Source organism: Nematolebias whitei, chromosome 10 (genome assembly GCF_014905685.2).
Source record: "Nematolebias whitei isolate Nwh7 chromosome 10, NemWhi1, whole genome shotgun sequence".
In the NCBI taxonomy this organism is placed as follows: Eukaryota; Metazoa; Chordata; class Actinopteri; order Cyprinodontiformes; family Rivulidae; genus Nematolebias; species Nematolebias whitei.
In genome coordinates, this window is record NC_056507.1 from 3,385,499 (window position 1) to 3,404,244 (window position 18,746).

At 39.5% G+C, this 18,746-nt stretch overlaps 1 protein-coding gene across 1 annotated transcript in view; it reads left to right on the forward strand.

Annotated features, from left to right (window-relative positions):
• The window catches only part of LOC119415909 (elongation factor 1-alpha 1-like), a 49,920-nt gene that overhangs the window by 30,100 nt on the left and 1,074 nt on the right, over window positions 1-18,746 (forward strand). The window lies entirely within an intron of this gene.

Here is an 18,746-nt window from a genome sequence, read left to right on the forward strand (position 1 = left end):
GTCTTTTAAAATATATTTATACAAAAATCTACATTTCTGTAGAAATGTGTTAAAATGTGTTTTTGGTCGTATATTGCAGCAGTTCTTATGTCTGTAGTCACAGCTTCCTGTAGTTATTTTAATGTTTAATTTTTTCCCATTATTATTGTGAAATGAGCAACTGTAGTTTTTCAGCCTCCTTCCTGCCCATTATCTGACATCTGTTGAACAATAAAGCCTCTTTCTGCAATCCACTTCAAAAGTTCAATATTTTATTAAGGCAGAAATCCTACAAGGACATTTCCAAAGTCTAAAGGAAAGTAGCAACAATCTGAATGAAACACATGGCCCATAAAAACTATTAAATTTCAAACCCTTGTGAATTTTTACACACATTTGAGTGGCAGCTCTTCTAAACAGCACATAGATCAATATTTTACTGCACAACCACCAAATGTGTCTTTATTTCTGTAATGTTTTTTGTTCGTGAAGGACAAGGTCTTATTTCAACCTTACTTGGTGCACGTTGTTCTTTTTCTTTCAGCTGCTCCTCTCCTCAGGACTCACAACAAGCAAGCTTGCATGAGAGATTTAGTAATTGTTTTGCCTACTTGATGCAACCTGGATTTGAACCTGCAGCCTCAGGATTGTAAGACTTACCTGCTGTGGCCGTACCACCGCTCTGTGCAAAGAAAAGAGAAACAATTAACACAATTTTGATCATTTTAGTTTTGTCATGGTCTGTTTTGCTTCAGGTTATCTTACTCTTCAAAAAGCGTTCAATACAAAATATTGATATATCTTATATAATATATAATAATATATAATATAATATAATATCTTACTCTAATTTACTTTATGGTTTATGTTTTATTTTTCCATCCTTTGGGTTCTGTTTCTTGTGTTTCTCTGTCAGATCAGATCCTTATTGATTTATGTTTTTGTATTTCATTATATTTATTTAATGTTCGTGTGCAGGTCTTGTTTGAGCATAGACTTTGTTGGTTTTGAACCAGTTCGACCGGAGGAGGGGGCTTGCCAAACCATCTTAGCGCCGACATAACTGGTTTGTTCCACTTTGGAGTAAGCTGTTGGGGGAAGAATCAGTTTTGTGTTGTGTGTTTCCTTGACTGATGAAGCCTTCTGGATGGAAGGTGAAACGTTTCAGCACAAAAAAAGAAACTGTCCAGATGACCCGACTGAAAAATGTTGGAGGTCTTGTTTGTGTTCCTCAGTCCTCTGTGCCATTTCCTCTTCACCCTCACTCAGTCTGCTCAGTGTTTTCCCACTTCATCTACCACCCTCACCTGTCCCCAATCAGCAATCGTCCCAGGTGTTTCCATTTCCTACGCACCTCTGCTCCATTTATTCAACATCTGTTCCAGCATTCACCAGTTCAGCATTATTTGGTCTCTACGCCTCAAAGGGTTCCAAGTTGTCTAGCGATCGATGGCATTTTTTCATTAGTTTGTTTTTGCTTCCACAACAGCCTTTTTGTTTTACTTTGTTAAATAAAACCTTTTTCGTTTTAGTTTTGAGTTCCTCGCTTCGGTCTGCACCTGTGTCCTATCCTGCACAAAACACCTTACAGGTGCCAGTCTTAGAAAGAACTGGCTTTCAGTTCTAATGTTAAACACCTGAGCTGCAAGAGAGCAAATATTCTATTTCAGTTTTAATGATACATTCATCTATATATACATTCATATATATACACATTCATATATTTTTATATATATATATATATATATATATATATATATATATATATATATATGTATGTATGTGTGTGTAACTTTATCAGAAAGCACCATGTATTTGTGTGTGAACAGGTGAACGAGAAACCCACTGCACACCGGTTTATGGAAACTAGAAAAGATTAGAAATAGACTCAACAGAAGAGTAGACACTAATACAACTTTGCTTGGAGCGAAAGATATCTCAATATAAATGGTGGTTGTAAATAAAAAGAAACAAATACTGCCCACGGTTGTACTTTTAGATAAAAGTCAATATGCTTATGTGCACCCCATTACATCATATCTGGCATTTTATTACAATGTTCTTAGGTAAAAAAAAAAAAAAAAAGGACAGTAAAACACACTTCTCACACTCACAATGGTTCCTGAACAGACACAACAGTTTATTGGATCAGATGGTGATGTTAAAAAACTGATTCAAGGACTAAAATGTACTTTGGACTCTTATTTGGATTGTGATTATATTTGAAGAAAACTGACTTCATGATAATTCGTGATGAAAGCTAAAGATTGATTTGAGAAACACTGGAGTTTTTTTTTTCATCCTGACTTTACTGATAATGTCACAATATTACTAATAATATTATTATTATTGATAATATTGTTAATAATTATATTTTTTATTAATGTATGTGTGATCATGATTTTTTGCATGATCTTATTCAAAAAACATATGTATCACTACAGCTTCTGCAAATGACACACTTGCATTGAAATATAAGTGATGGCCACCATCAGCAAGTAGCTTTTCTTTTACTGGTTTGTTTTTGAGGCTCACGAAGGGAAAGATTCATTTTTGGTTTTGTACTATTGATTAGATAATAGATGACATTTGAAACTACAGTACTAAGATCAGAACTATGCAAAACAAGTCAATACTTGAGGTTCTGTTTTAAATATGGGTACAATTTCATTTATTTATGCGGAGGTGGCGAAACTCAAACCTTTTACTGGAACCAACCCATACACTGGTATACACTGGGACACTGTTTCACATTCCAGAATCTGGTGTGGGGGATTTTCTATTCAGTAATGGCAAATTAACTGGTATAAACTAAGAACCAGACCATATGAAAATGTAATTATTTTTTATTTGACCATAACATAAAGGTACAGCATGTAAATAACGTTTAAATAAAAAAATGCACATACTTATTTTGTACTACTTTATTGTTTGTTTGTTTCTACACGTGCTTTTTTCTGACCTTTAACTAAGCTGCAGTATCGGGTACCGAAATGATCCCAGAGCAGAAAACAGCTGAAACTTTCTCCTCTTCTATGTTCACTTGATCTTTTTTCTTCATTCGACCTTTAGTTTTACAGGTTAGTCTCATTGAGTCACGAGGACTCTTTTACAAGAGAGACCTGACTTAAACAGACAACAATGATTCAGCAATGTGGGCGGCTGTGGCTGAATGTTAGAACAGTCGTCCTCCAATGCAGGAGTTGGGGGTTCGATTCCACCAACAGTCACATGTTTAAGAGTCCCTGGGCAAGACACTGAACCCCTTATTGTCTCCGATGTGTGTCCTATTGGTGTATGAATGTGATGAAGCACTGATTAGTCTTTGTATAAATCTAGTATAGAGCTGTATGAATGGGTAAATGAGGACACAGATTGTTGTAAAGAGCTTTGAGTATCATAAGATAGAAAAGGTGCTATTTAAGTACAGTCCATTTACCATAATTCATCAAAAAGCAATTAAATTCAAATAAGAGAAGTTATAAACACAGTCAAATCAAGGTGCCATGGTAAAATACTAAAAACAAGAACATATTTGCTTTGATTTTTTAATTGACCTTATCAAATGTTTAAACCCCCCTAAATAAATTAAGGTGGACATCTTCAGATCTTATTGCAAGGTGTCCCAGGTAACAGAAGCAGAGTAAGAAAAGACCTTTTTGCCCAGTTCAGTCCACATCGAGGGAACGCTGCAGGTAATGATGACCTGAGAACGCATGTTGTAACTGCACTGACAACATGTGGGAGGAGATAGAAGGCAGCAGACAAAGAAGTGATTTATAGATGTCGATGTACCAGTGTGAGAGTCTACGTGTAGACAATGACGACCAACTGACCAGTGAATACTGGGTACAGTGATGGGTACGGTAGTTACAACCAGTTATGTATCTTAGCGCCCCATGGTAGACAACATTCAACACCTGCAAGAAGCTGGCAGGAGCATTCATATAATTAATGTCACCATAGTCAATGGCCGGTAGGAAGGTAGCGCTTACAAGGCATTTTCTGATATTCAGAGTTAAGCAAGATCTATTTCTGAAAAAGAAACCCAGTTTTTAGCCTTATTCGTACGGGATTAGTTTTACCTAGGGACCACATGCTATTTGTAATAATTACGGAGATTGGCTGTGTTGTTAATCCTGTGCGAATCGGCCATGTCCATGAACGCGCTGCTCGCTTCGGCTTTTGTAGATGCTGCTACTTCCTTAACCGCAAATGACAGCAGGTGCCGAGACGTATGCAGCCGGTGATCAGCAGATTGAGCCATCCATCCATTATATTTACCTGCTTCTTCCTTTTCGGGTAGCAGAGGTCGTTGGTGCCCATGTCCAACCATCACTGTGCGAGGTGGGGTACACCCTGGACCGGTCACAAGTCCATTTCAACCGGTGAGTCAGTGGACGTGCACGTCTGGTGACATGTTGTCCATCTGAGCTTAACACGACTTGTTTTACCTTTTTCAACCGGCCGGTCGGACCTGCCTCCTCCTCAACAAGTGCATTAACACAATTTTATATTGTGCATTCTTAGTTAGTTTTATTTGTGCTGTATGATTTGTGAAACTGCATCAAAGTCTGAGACCGGCCCGGCCCGCACATTAAGCTCATTATTATGGACTGGCCCGGTCCGAATCTGTGTCAGGCTCTGGGTTGACAGCTCTAAAAATGCAGTGCATTAACATCATATCCGGAAGATGTACATAAATTTCAGCTAAATCTCAGGATTTGGTTATCCCGTGGGAATGCGCCACATAAAAATCAGACGTTGGGGAGTAATTTATTTATTACATGTGGTCCCCAGGTAAAACTAATCCCGTGTGAATAGGGTTTTAATTTCAGTTTCTTCACCAAGTTTTCAATATGCAGTTTCAAAGACAGATGTGCATCAATTAAAAATCCCAAGTGTTTGTAGGAATCCACAAACTCAATAGGAACACCAAGCATGGATGAGATAGGAGGAAGAGCTGCTGGCACCATCTTTCTGTTGGAAAACAACATCCCTTTGGTTTTATCAGCATCTAGCACCAGTTCGAGATGGAACAAGTCCCACTGAATGATGTCAAATGCTGGAATGTCAAATGTAGAAGCTGGAAAACCTTGTAACTGTGTTAGCTCGACAACAATCGTATCGTCAGCATAGAGATGCAAGGAGGCGTCAGGAATGTTCTGATCTACGTGACATTACTTAAATAAAGACAGAAATAAACGGAGTTCTGTTTCATAATGTTTTTATGAGTGCAATGTGAAACAAACAGAGCAGCAGAGGATTACGTGTATTACGATAAATGAACATAATTAAGGCTCTGTTTTTCCTCTGTACTCAAGTCTGGGATTTTCTACATCTTTGTGATTCATGTCGACGCTAGAAGAAGCCAGAAAATTGTTGTTCAGCAAGAACTGTCATTAGGAAATGCAGAAATTCTGCTTCTGTCAATTGACAGTGCTGAAAATATTGTTGACAGCGGGAATCACTTGCTCTTCCTAGACACCAGGCTTTTGATGACAGCGTGCTACAAAATGTGCATTTTTGGCCGTCCAAATTGTAGCTATCAAAGCTGTTTGTATGGATTTTCTTCTGAAAGACGTGTCTGTCACAGCTGCGTTGACACTGATGCACTTTTCACTGAGTGCTGTTTGTTACTAGGTTTTCTCGACTAAAGCGCTGTTTACTTTGAGGCAGAACGGGTATAAAAAACAGAAAATAGCACATCAACCCCTCAAAACACAAAAACACGACTTCCGTATGACTTCTGAGCAGAGTAAGACTCATCTGGGGGAAAAAGATCATTTTAATTAAGATCTTATTTTCTGACTGACAAACATAAAAATAAACCTAAATATCCCAAACATCTAAATGACTATATTATAATTTATTTTTATGGTGAAATAAAACATTTTTTTTAAATTTAATAGTTTAATATTTTTTATATTTAAAAGCTGTAGCATTTATGAGTCAATGGAGGAAAAAGGTTAACACTTGCTCCTCACTTTACCATCCATCCATCCATCCATCCATCTCTTGTTCCACAGTCTGCTCTCGGTGGCAGCATCTTGAGCAGGGAGGTCCAGACATCTTTCTCCACAGCCTCTACCACTATAGTCTGGGAGGACTCAAGGTGTTCCCAGACCAACTGAGAGACATAGTCTCTCCAGCGTTTCCTGGATCTTCCCCGAGGTCTCGTCCCAGTCAGACATGCCCGAACCACCTCAACTGGTTCCTCTGGATGTGGAGGAGCAGGTTCTACTCTGAGTCTCTCCTGATAACTGAACTTCGCACCCTGTCTCTAAGGGAGAGTCCAGCTACCCTGCAGAGGAAACTCATTTCAACCTCCTGGATCCACAATCTCATTCTCTCAGTCACTACCCAGAGTTCATGACCAAAGGTGAGGGGAGGAACACAGACAGACCGGTAAACAGAGAGCTTTGCCTTACAGCTCAGCTCCCTCTTCACCACAATGGACCGGCACAGAGTTTGCAATACTGCAGACACTGCATCAATCCTTCTACCAATCTCACGCTCCATTCTTCCCTCACTCATGAACAAAACCACAAGATACTTGAACTCCTCCACATGTTGACTCACTTTACTAAACTTTAATATTTGTTTTGCACTCATTAAAGCACCAGCAGGTCAGTTTACTGAACAGCAACAATATAATTAATGTATTCAGCCTTCAATAATCAGAACTCAGTCACTGATGTACAATTTGTTAGTTACAGGGAATAGAATATTCATCCAAATATGTCTTTAAAGTTTTATTATAAAAATAGTGAATCAAATTAGAGAGAAGAACAATAATAACAAAGAGTAGGAATTTAGATAATAACTAGGTAGAAATTATTAGTTAAATGAATACTTAGACTTGATTAAGCAGTAAGGATTAAACAAACAGTAAAAGTTCAAACAATTTAATAAATAGTTTACTTAGGAATTTTGAAGAAATAAGTTATTAGATTATATCAGATTAGGTTATTTACTAGTACTGCAAGCAAGGAAACACTTTATCAAGTTGCTTCAGTTGATCATAACCAGACCCAGTTATCACCAGATTCTCAGCCCTTTTCCAGTCGGGAAGTTCAACCAACGGTTGCTCTGCTTTTCCAGGACTTTGGAAACAGATTGAGCCTCCAAACGTCCACACAGGTAAAAGGTTAAGGCTCAAGGGGTTCCTTGTAGGATCGTGCCAGGCACTAGTCCAAGGTGACTGAGGTGAGACATTCAAAGATTCTGCAGGAAGGCAGCTGATGGGGATAACTGGCAGGTGATAAGCAGTCCAAAGCTCATCTCAAATCCATGCAATGAAAAAAAAACTTCTATGATTACCGTCTCTTTCGACTTGTTTTTAACAAGTGTTTTTCCTGAGCAAAACTAGTTTAAGAAACTGAGTTATGGTGCGAGGAACTGGAATTCTGTCTGAAAACCAAACAGAGAAAATATGTTAATAATGTTATACCATCTCACATATTGAGAACTGCAAACAATGATCAACTACACTCTTGTTTTAAACATGTCATAATCAAACAAAGCAAACTTAACTTCATGAAAATGTTTTTCTTTCTTACAACCTTTGCTCACAAAGCCAGCTGAGGGGGAGTGTGAGGAGCATGGCCAGGACCTTCTCTGTGTCGTTTGCTTCAGCAGGAAGGATCGAGACTCAGGGAGGCTCGTCTGGGTGTTCCTCTGGATAATCGATCGACGAGTCGACGGCATCCTGACCTCTTGGCAAAGTACTGTTTATAATCCTATTCTTCCAGAGGGCGTGCGGGTCGCTCAGTGACTCTGGTCCAAGTCAAGTAGGTGGAAACAGAGCTTGGACCTCCTGGAACAGGCTGGATCAACAACAGGAGAAATCACTAGTTGAGTTTTGATCAATAGTGGATATTGATCAAAAGTGTCTGAGGTCATGGCTTCTAACACAAACTGTAAGTGATAAAAGTGTCCAGGATAATGACTATGAAATGTTTGATTTATTTAGTTCAAAAGTCATTTTAAAGGAAAGCAGTTCTGGGTGAATCTGGTAGACAACCTAAGGATCAGAGGTCAGTCAGGGGAGCGCATCTTCATGCTACAAGGAGATAGTTCAGATCTCCTTAGGTGGGCTTTGGTGGAAGTTATGAACAACAAGCCATTAGATCTTAAGGATCTGGAGGGTGCTCAAGGCTGGAGGGGGTCAGACAGAAATATTGCAGTCTCTTCATTCAACCACTGAGACATTCCTCTCCCAGTGACTGCTGGATATGGGCACCAGTGACCCCCTTGACCCAAAAAGGAAGAAGCAGGTAAAGGTGATGGATGGATAAATGCAATTCCATTGAGATCAATCAATCAATCAATATAACTTTATTGTCCATAACTTTCCATGAGATGGTGATTTATTTTTGAAATCTGGTTCATATACGAAACAACACAAGTTAAAAATGCCATAAAACTTAAAAAAGCTTTGCTAACGCAATAAAACCAATTCTAAAATACAAAATACGTCAAAAACATAAAAACCTCTCAGCAGACAATAGTTTGTCATGTGAGGCTACGTTTAAATAGGACCTGTTAAGGACACTCACAGAAGAGGGAACAAATGACTTTTTCTGCCCATTTTTCTTTACCAGAGGAACCAGCAGTCTTCTGCCAGATGGTACCAACATGAATAATAGTTGCAGTGGATAAGTTGGGTCGTTGTAAACCTGGGTTGACTTTTTTTTTCCTAGAGCTTGAGTGTACAGGTCTGTAAGTGTCATTTGTTGATGACCAAGGATTTTACTACCTAGTTTGACCACTCAGGACAGCTTGTTCGTGTCTTTGGCTTGGAGGTTCCCATACCATGAGACAATACTAAAGGAAAAACCTGTCAACCTGTGATCTGTACACCAATTACAAAGTATTTTTGCTAGCATTAAAGCTCCTTAGCTTATATAGAAGGTGGAGACGCTGTCTGGCTACTTTGTAAATACAGTCGTGTTGGGCTGAAAGGTCAACTTTGTTGTCAGTTATTGTTCTGAGGTATTTAAATTCAGTCATCTGCTCTGCTGCCTGCCCTTTAATAACAGAAGGCCTGAATACAGGTCTGGTTCTGGCTGCTCCCAATCTACCTCCCAGACAAAGCTTAATGACATTAAGGTCCAGAGAACTGTCATCAAGCCAGGCAGAGAGAAGATCTATGAGCTTGGATAAGGAGGGGCTATTGTCTTTCAGACCAATTAGGACCATATCATCAGCATACTTAATTATTGTGAAGTTCACAAAGATCACAGATCTTTTTTTGCAAACTGAGGCCTGGGCCTAACAGTGTCTGCATTAAACAAGCATTCCTTTAATCCCAAGGAATTAGGTTCTGTTACAAGGTTAGATGACATGAAGTAAATAACCCCAACCATGTCAGTTGATTTACTAACCACCAGTGTTATTGCCAGATGCATAAAAGTTTAACCCTCCTGCTTCCGTTGGGTCAAAATGACCCACTAGGCCTCTGTTTCAAAACTCAGGCCGTTTGGATTATTCTGACCTAAGGGCAGGAAGTGGGTTAAATCTCCAAGGAAAGACACTTTCAACAACTCCTAGCATGCAATTAGCAAAGAATAACAATGCCATGTGGTGTGTAATTAGCAATGGGGATCAACCTCTTTCCCACTTATTATGGCACCCTGACCTCAACACGTACCATGAAAGTCAATTTAGGAGTGAAAATGCAGCTGTATGGCCAAAAAAGCTGTGCAAATTTTAAGAGTTGTCTGACCTCTAGAGACCCTGACCAGTGGAAATGCTAATAAATTCATACAATGGGTAAATAAAAAGAGCATTTCATTTTCACCTAATACTTTTATTGTAGGAGACAATTGTCTAATCATAAAGAACCTGGACCACATTTCCCCAGATAAAATGCAGCTATTGCTCCAACCTTATTTTCCAATTCACCATATTATGCCCCACTTTTCAGACATCTCGCTATGGGTTGCCAACCTTCTGCACTCTTTGTACCTATCTGTATCTTTACATAAACATTCAAAAGCTAGTGCATAGGAAAGAAAGATTCAGCATTCATCAACATAAACAGATTATGACACATATTAGCCATCACCCATCTCAAACAGTATCAAGCGTACACTGCTCTCAGGATCATGATGACAGGATGATGATGATGAATACTGACATCTATGTCACAGTGTGTATAACTCTCAATCGCCCTGTTAGACCTACCTCATAAAGAAATAATGAGGAATTTGGTCAATGCAATTGGCCTGTCTACATTTGTACCTAAGCACATGTACATATTTTGGTAGTTTTATTTAGGTTTTGGGTATTTGTTAACTGAAACATGCTTAATCTTACTTGGTATGAGAATACATACAGTATTTTGTTTAGTACATGAGTGTTTGTTGCTTCCATGTTAGATTTTAACCATTAAGTTGTTATATTTAAAGCAGTTAAGTGGCGTGTTCTGGGTAAAAAAAAACTAAATAATGATGATGACTCACTAACACATTTCATGAAACAATTGTTTCAAAAGGTGAACACCTATAAGATGCCACTGGCCTTGCAGAAAACTCCAGTTTTACAATTGAGTCTCACAACAAAGTGAGCATTGCTAAATTAAACCAGCATCGCCAAACCATTGAAGGTTTGAAGGATAAGTCGTCAGTGAAGTATACTAAATTAAAAGAAAGTCGCCAGTGCCTATGTGAAACACTTTTCATAAAGATGTATGTTGGATGTATTTCAGTGTAAAAGTTAGAAAGAGATGGTCCCACACACTATATTAATACATCCTTGAGCAACAAAGATTCCTTGCTTGCACTTCCTGAGCATGGATAAACTATGTATTTGCCAATGGTGCTGTCTGATCAGTGTGTCTAGTCTGTCCAGAAGTTTACTCAAGTCCCAGCACACTTCCACATTCACAGCTTGTGCACCATTGGTGTCATGAGGACTGAATACTTAGAGTGAAAGAAATTAATATGAACAGCGCCACAAAGGGAAGGCAAGTTCAGTGATTTTATCTACAGTGAATATCAGGAACCCTGGGGAGCAAGGAGAAGGGTCAGATCTGAAGTACTGCAGGAATGGATTAATCAGATTGTCTCTGGTTCTTAGTGGTCGGAGAATGGTTGTTGGAGAATGACTGGTTCCGATTATCCTGTACAAACAAGGAATCATCCAGAGAAGAATGTAGTCTCTGGTGGGCAGGTGGTTGGAAGGTGAGGAAAACAGTTGAGGAGACCATGAGAAGATCTCCAGGTCTTTCATGGAGGAGAACAAGGAAGACAGTTGAGGAGGCCACAAGGAGGTTTCCAGAGTTTCACAGAGGAGTCCAGGAACATAAGATAAGTCTCAGGAGGTACACTGGAAACAGAAAAAAACAACTAAGTAATCTCAGGTAAAGACAATATTAAATGGCTAGAAGCACGAACCATTGGCAAGGTAATGCTCCAGCATCAAAGAGAAGTCATCAGATGCCTTTTATTCACTTGGCGCCTCATCGGGGAGATTGTTCACAGGTGTGGTACTTTGGCACCATCTAGTGACCCCAGGACAGAAGTGAAACAGGAACTCCCACTATTGGAATATATACGGCACTGCATACATGCATATACGGTGCATACACTTATTAAAAAAAAATAACTGGACTGTCCCTTTGAAGGAACACTTATCCCATTAAAACAACTCCAAGCAAGAACAGAGATGTTGTGGCACACTGCAACTAATCCCATCGTCTACATTTTTTTATTCTTGTACTCGTTCCATAAAGGCTGTTTGTTACTTACTAGTCCAGCCTGTTTTGTTTACTGTTCATAGTTTGCATTTTGTACATTCTAGTATCCTATAACCAAACAAAATGAGTGATTAAGGAAACTGAAAAAGAAAATACTAATTGGGAATAGTACTAAAAAATTCACTACAAATCATTTTACAGTTGTGTTTATCAAACTAGACGACTTTTGGTTTATTGAACATTCCTACAGGAAGATTAGGCTAATTCTCACAGATTGGTTTTAATTGATTAGAGTCCAGTCAAACAGGGCTTTGTGTGCATCCTTTAGATTGGCCTATTCATTTAAGAGTCCTATTGTCTCACAGTCAATGTTTTCTGTAGACAAACAACCGCAGTGACTCTGACATCCCACAGACACACAATCTCACTCTCTCTCTCTCTCTCTCTCACACTCACACACACACATCTGTATCCATCATAATTAAACTTCCTCCTTGCCTCGGAGATTAAAACGTCTTGGGGATGAATTTCAGCCCACCTTGAACAAAGGGCAGTTTTCAGGTAGAACCAGAGACAGAAGCCTTCTGTCAGATGCCCCTGGCTCCCAGCAGCTTGAGAATTAGACGGCTAATGTTAATGAGGTAATGTCAGTCCTCCCCTACCCTGCCCTGCCTTCAGAACTGCACAAACATTAAAAATAAGGCCACACTTAAAGGAATTTTGTCATTAAGATATACACAGAGTGTTTTTGGGGTGCTTTTGAAGACCTGGATACAAATCAAAACTCTGAAAATTCCATTATCCAGCCCCAGTTATTCACTGTAGTTGACTTGGTTACATTCATACCCTCAGATCCAACGGAAGTAATCTCATTACTGCTGCTACTTCCACTCTCTGCCTTTGGAGATTGTATTTCACAACTTTTACCTAACTGTGAAAGAGAAAAACTGCATCCTGATTTCCAACACTTACTGTATGTAGTTAACAATTTTTCACACATGGTCTAAATATTATGACCATACCTACTGTCAAAACATTTATGACCTGCTAAAGAATGGATTGATGCTAGATGCTACTTATGTAGCCTGAGACATGATGTGTTTGAAGGTGAGCAGCCCAAATAATTTGATAGAGACTAATCAGTGCTGTAGATGGGACACACATCAGAGGCAATGAGGGGTTCAGTGTCTTGCCCAGGGACACTTCAACATGTGACTGCATAGTGGTAGAATCCAACCCCCAGCTCCCTCAATGGAGGACGACTGCTCTAACCACTCAGCCTCAACTGCCCCTGTGTGCAAGGTACACATTTGCATTACACATGTCTTGTGGTTGAGCAAATGTTTGAGCAGATAGAGAAACAGGAAATTTGTCTCAAGGGTCATTTTGACCAAAGGGCAGCAGGAGGGTGGGGGTTGTGCCGTTGCCACATGAAGCATGGTCTGCAAAAATGTTTTGATGGGTAGCAAGTAACACATAAAACACAATTTTTTTATATTTTGCTTAAACCCCCCCCCCCCCCCCCCCCCCTGCAAATATTGAGTTCCATTATCAATAAGAAAAAAGTCAACAGGTCAAAGAAATGTTTTTGATCTATCCAACACTTATTTCCAGTTCCCCATGGAGCTGGTTCCTATCCTCTGCAGTCACTGAAGAGGCAGGGAACACCCTGCCTTGAGCTCTTTGGTAATAGCTGCTGTTTTTAAAGTGCTTTAAATAAATTTGACTCGACTTGATCCTGGACAGATTGCACGTCAAGGACACATAGAGACAAACAACCAATTACAGTTAATATTTGGGAATAAGCTGGAATACTTAAACATGTGGGAGAACATACAACCCCCACCCTGAAAGATCTTGAGCCTGGAGGTGGTCCTGGGGCCTGTGATGTGACATGTGATGATTTAATGTGCTGGTATGAGAGATCAGCTTCTATACAGTATATTTCAAGGAGAACGGTGTTTTTTTTACCCTTGAAAATTCCAGATAGTTCTGATTAATTGATCATGAGTCTTGAATGAATGATGTCTCTGCAGGAAACAAGAGGAGAGTCATGTTCACTCAAATGATTGTCATGTAGAAGCATACCATGGCAGAACTAAAAATAATGTGACCAGGACACTGTTCTATTGTCTTTTCTCATTAGTCCCTCTAAGCCAAGCTGACAAAGTCTGACACTTTGTCATTTTCCAAGGCGGTGTAGAACTTTCTATGATGAAATTTAACTAGAGCAATGACTACAGACCCTTTGGCTGTGGCTTTGCTGCCAATAAACTCAAATGACAAGACATCAACTAAACTATTTTACTGAAACTCTTCTGCAATAAAAAAGTGCAAGAGAACTTTGAGGGAATCAATATAAAGTGCTTGCCCTAGATTAGGAGCCCTGGCCTCTTCTTAGGAGTTCATGCAGACAAGAGAATAAGTTTTGTGTGGAAGGTCAGCTGCATAAATCAAAGTCTTTCCAAGCTCTCTGTAAGATGAAGTTAAATATCCATTAAAAAGCCTACAGGGCCTATAGCTATAGCACACATACACACACAAAGACAGAAGATGGAGAAAAGAACAGAGACAGTGAAAATAAAGCAAAAGAGATCTTGCTTAAAACATAAGCTGATTTAATAGAACCAGACAGGCATTATTTACAATAAGAGTTCATTTGTGTACATATCAATAAATATATCATCACTGTGATAAGTGATGGAGTCTTTGCATGTCTGGCTTTGCTGGGCAACGCTGTGTGGTTTGCATTGTGAGAACTGTCTGTCAACCTTCCAGAAACCCTATAAATTACTCCAAAGTTGAACCTCATTGAGAACCACTTTATTACTCTGTGTTGAAAGGAAAGTCAGCCCTGAGCCTAATGAGAATCAAATTCAACGAGTGGAGTCAGAGACGCTATTCGAATATCCCCTAGAGTGACAAGTGACATAGCTTGAAAATTGAGAAAATGAATTAGTACAACCCACATCATAGGGAGTAGTTATTTTCCACCCATGTAGAAGCCCATCTTTCATTCCTTTCTTGGTGGTTCAATATGTAGGATTTCAGTGTTGTAAAAGAGGTTATACTGCTGTATGAGCCATATAACTTTAATCAATACTTTTCACATTAGCCTAAGCGTGATCAGGATCCATTGGCTGGCCCCTTGGTTTAATTAAGAGCTGCATACTTTGAAGCAGAGTTTGAAAAAGTCAGAGAGAAAAAGTGGTTTCAATAATTCAAATGATCTGTACAGAAACAAACCGGGATAAGGAATAATAAAGAACAAACCCAGGTTTATTTTTAACACTATAGCCACAGTGACAAAGAATGTTAACTCTGCTGAACCATGTGCTACATTCACACCTCAACACTTTAGTCAAGCTGCAGTTACTTCATGAGATCCACCCATTTATCCACCCATCGTCCTCCGCTTATTACAAAGTCGGGCTGCAGGGGCAGCATATTGAGCAGGGAGGCCCAGACATCGCTTTCCACAGCCACCTCTTCCAGCTCTTCTGGGAGGACCCCAAGGTGTTCCCAGACCACCAGAGAGACGTAGTCTCTCCAGAGTGTCCTGGGTCTCCCCTAAGGTCTCCTCCAGTCAAACATGCCCGAACCACCTCATCTGGCTCCTCTCAATGTGGAGGAGCAACGGTTCTACTCCAAGTCTCTCCTGATAACTGAACTTCTCACCCTATCGCTAAGGGAGAGTCCAGCTACCCTCCAGAGAAAACTCATTTCAACTGCCTGTATCCACAATCTTGTTCTTTTGGCCACCACCCAGTCAGAGTTCATGACCATAGGCCTGGGTAGGAACATAGACTGACCGGTAAACAGACACACTTTAATAATCCCAAGGGGGAAATTTGAGGCATCTAGTAGCATGTTCTAATTATACAGAAAAAACACAACCCTACAATTGAAATAATCAAAAAAAGAAGCAGAATACACAAATTGGGAAAAAGACAATATGCACATGCACAAGGTGGTAGGGAGTACTACAGTCATGATTAACCTATAAATAAATATATATGTGTGTGTGTGTGTATGTGTGTGTCTGTGTGTGTGTATACATACTCATCTAATCATATATATACATATACATGCATATACATATGCATTATGTACATGTATATATACACACATACATATGTTTCTGGGGTGCCGCAGATTTACAAGGCTCTATTTTTACTGTACGGGGAGGAGTTGAACAGTCTGATGGCTTGAAGGACAAAGGACTTCCTGAATCTGTCCATGGAGCAGGGCTGGGATAGCAGTCTACTGCTGAAGGAGCTCATCTTCTTCATGATGTTGAAGTGCAGAGGATGGTCAGCATTGTCCATGATGGATAGCAGCTTAATGAGGGGCTTTTTCTCTGCCACTGTTGTAAAGGACTTCAGCTGTGTTCGCAACACAGAACCAGCTTTCCTCATCAGTCTGTATAGAGAGCTTTGCCTAACAGCTCTGCTCCCTCTTCACCACAATGGACCGGCACAGAGTCTACAATACTGTAGACACTACACCAATCCATCTGTCAATCTCACCATCCATTCTTCCCTCACTCGTGAACAAAACCTCAAGCAACTTGAACTCCTCTACTTGAGGCAGAATCTCACCCTCAACCCAAAGAGAACAATTCACCCTTTTCAGACTAAGGACCATGACCTCGGATCTGGAGGTGATGATTCTCATCCCACCCGCTTCACACTCTGCTGTGAACCGCTTCAGTGAGAGCTGAAGATCACGGCAGGATGACACCAACAGGACCACGTCATCCGAAAAGAGCAGAGATGGAATCCTGAGGCCACCGAACCAGAATCCCTCCGCCCCCTGGCTGCACCGAGAAATTCTGTCCATAAAAAGTTATGAACAGAATCGGTGACAACGAGTAGCACTGGTGGAGTCCAACTCCCACCCTGAAAGGGTCCAACTTACTACTGGCAATGCAAACCAAACTCTCGCACCGCTTGTGGACCAAACAACTCAACGTGACAGGCCCCCAATCCCATACTCATGGAGCACAGCCCTACAGAACCTCACTGACCTACAGAACCTCACTGATCTACACAAGGCGAGGTCAGTGAACAAGGCCAGGCTGATTCTGGCAGATCCTGATCACCCGCTCCATGGTGAGTTCAGGTTGCTTCCATCTGGTCACAGGTATCTGCTGCACAGATTTAGAACGAACAGACTGGAAAACTCATTCGTCCCTGCAGTGATCAGGCTTCTCAATGAACATTGATGACTTCTGTATTGTTATTTTAATGTCTTTATGTCTTGTCTATTATGGATGTTTTATATTTCTACTGACTGTGAAACTACTTGCCCCTGGGGGATAATAAAGATACTTGAACACTTCATGCAATTTACAATTAAACTATTTTCCATTGAATAGAAACTACACAACATCTATCCACATCCCTAAATTTTATTCTAAACAGGTTTGGTTCTCTAGATCGTTCATGCCCTGAACCCTAGGACAGTATAACGATATCACTAAAAATTTTAACCCAGAAGATTTACACATTTGAGACCAAAAAATAACACGAGGGAATCTGAATCATGAGTAACTAATCACTTATTTGTTGTTTATTTCATTTTAAATATCTTGTAATGCATCATATTTGTCTGAGGACATGCTATAAAGCCAAAGGCCACTAGCAGCAAAGAGAACACCACACATGCATTAAGCAGCACATTAAATGATATAATAGAAGTCACATCAACAATGCCACAACCACCATGACGAGAACACTGAAAGCTAGAAAAAAATACATCCACACCAATTTTACACCAACAGGGAGGTGCGACGTCTGCGACCAGCAACTGAACCACTGCGTAAAAATTTCAATTCAAAAATAATTTCAGATTCACAAATTCGTTGTAAAAAATTACAATCTACAGACAAAAATGTCTGTTAGCTCTCCAAACCAGGTGCCATGACCCCTCCACGTTTAAATTAGGATTAAACTGAACACAGTTTTGTAAATTCAATCATCCAGGTAGATAACAACAAAAATGATTAAATCATGTCACCTGGACCATTTTTTTTTAAAGAAACAGGTCCAGATGACATGATTTATGTTACATTTTATGTTACATTTTTGTTATTAAACTGAACAGATTCTCCACTTAAAAGACAACTTGATATCTCAGCAGGTAAAATACACAATAATGATACAAAAGGGCAGAGTTGTTGGTAATAGGATTTTCTATAAAGTGATAGAGATTTAGGAATCTATGCAGCGGGTTTACTGGTAATCTCATTTCGTTATCTTTAATTAATCGACACTAGAGAGCAATTCAAGCAAACATATAAAACTCTAAAGTTATTTGTAGATTACTGCAAATTTCTTTCCTCTTGCAACCGGCATGTTTCCCTCCAGCACCTTAATCTCTATTAGCCTCCACGATATGAGCAAAGTCATCTTGAATCATCTGAATTACTCAACATCTGCAGCTCGATGTTTGTTAAAGCTGCTTGGCGCTCAGCGAGACTCCACACTTACTTAACCAGAGGATAAAACCCTCAGGTGATGTAGCTCTTAATCACCTCATGCAAATCGTGTAATTAATGTTCTTTTGCTTCAGATTACATCAAAGGTTCAGTCATTTTGGGTGAAGTATAATTGGCACAGAAAGTGTAAAAGAAGAAGTATAAGTGCAGTTGCATGGCCTATCATCATTTATCAAACACGTACTCATGCATATTCATAGTGACAGGTGACGATTTTTTGCCTTGTAAATCATGGCTGATGATCTGAGAAAGTGGAAACTTAATGTCAAAGTAAATTAGTCTGCAAACTATTACCTGAAAAAGCAGATTGCAGAGATAAATGCTTTCTTTTTATACCGGGGATTAAGTTTTTAATAAATAACCTGCTTCATCTGATATTGTATTATTTAAAGCGCTTCAACTCTCTAAAAAACATAATATTTGAGTTTTAAAATACAAACTTTGGCATTTTATTCAAGGCTTCAAAGATGCTTTATTGTCATACCAGCTCACATTTGCATGTTTTACAGTACAAAATTCAGACTCAGGTCCCAGATCAAGAAGCCTAACAATTAACAAATA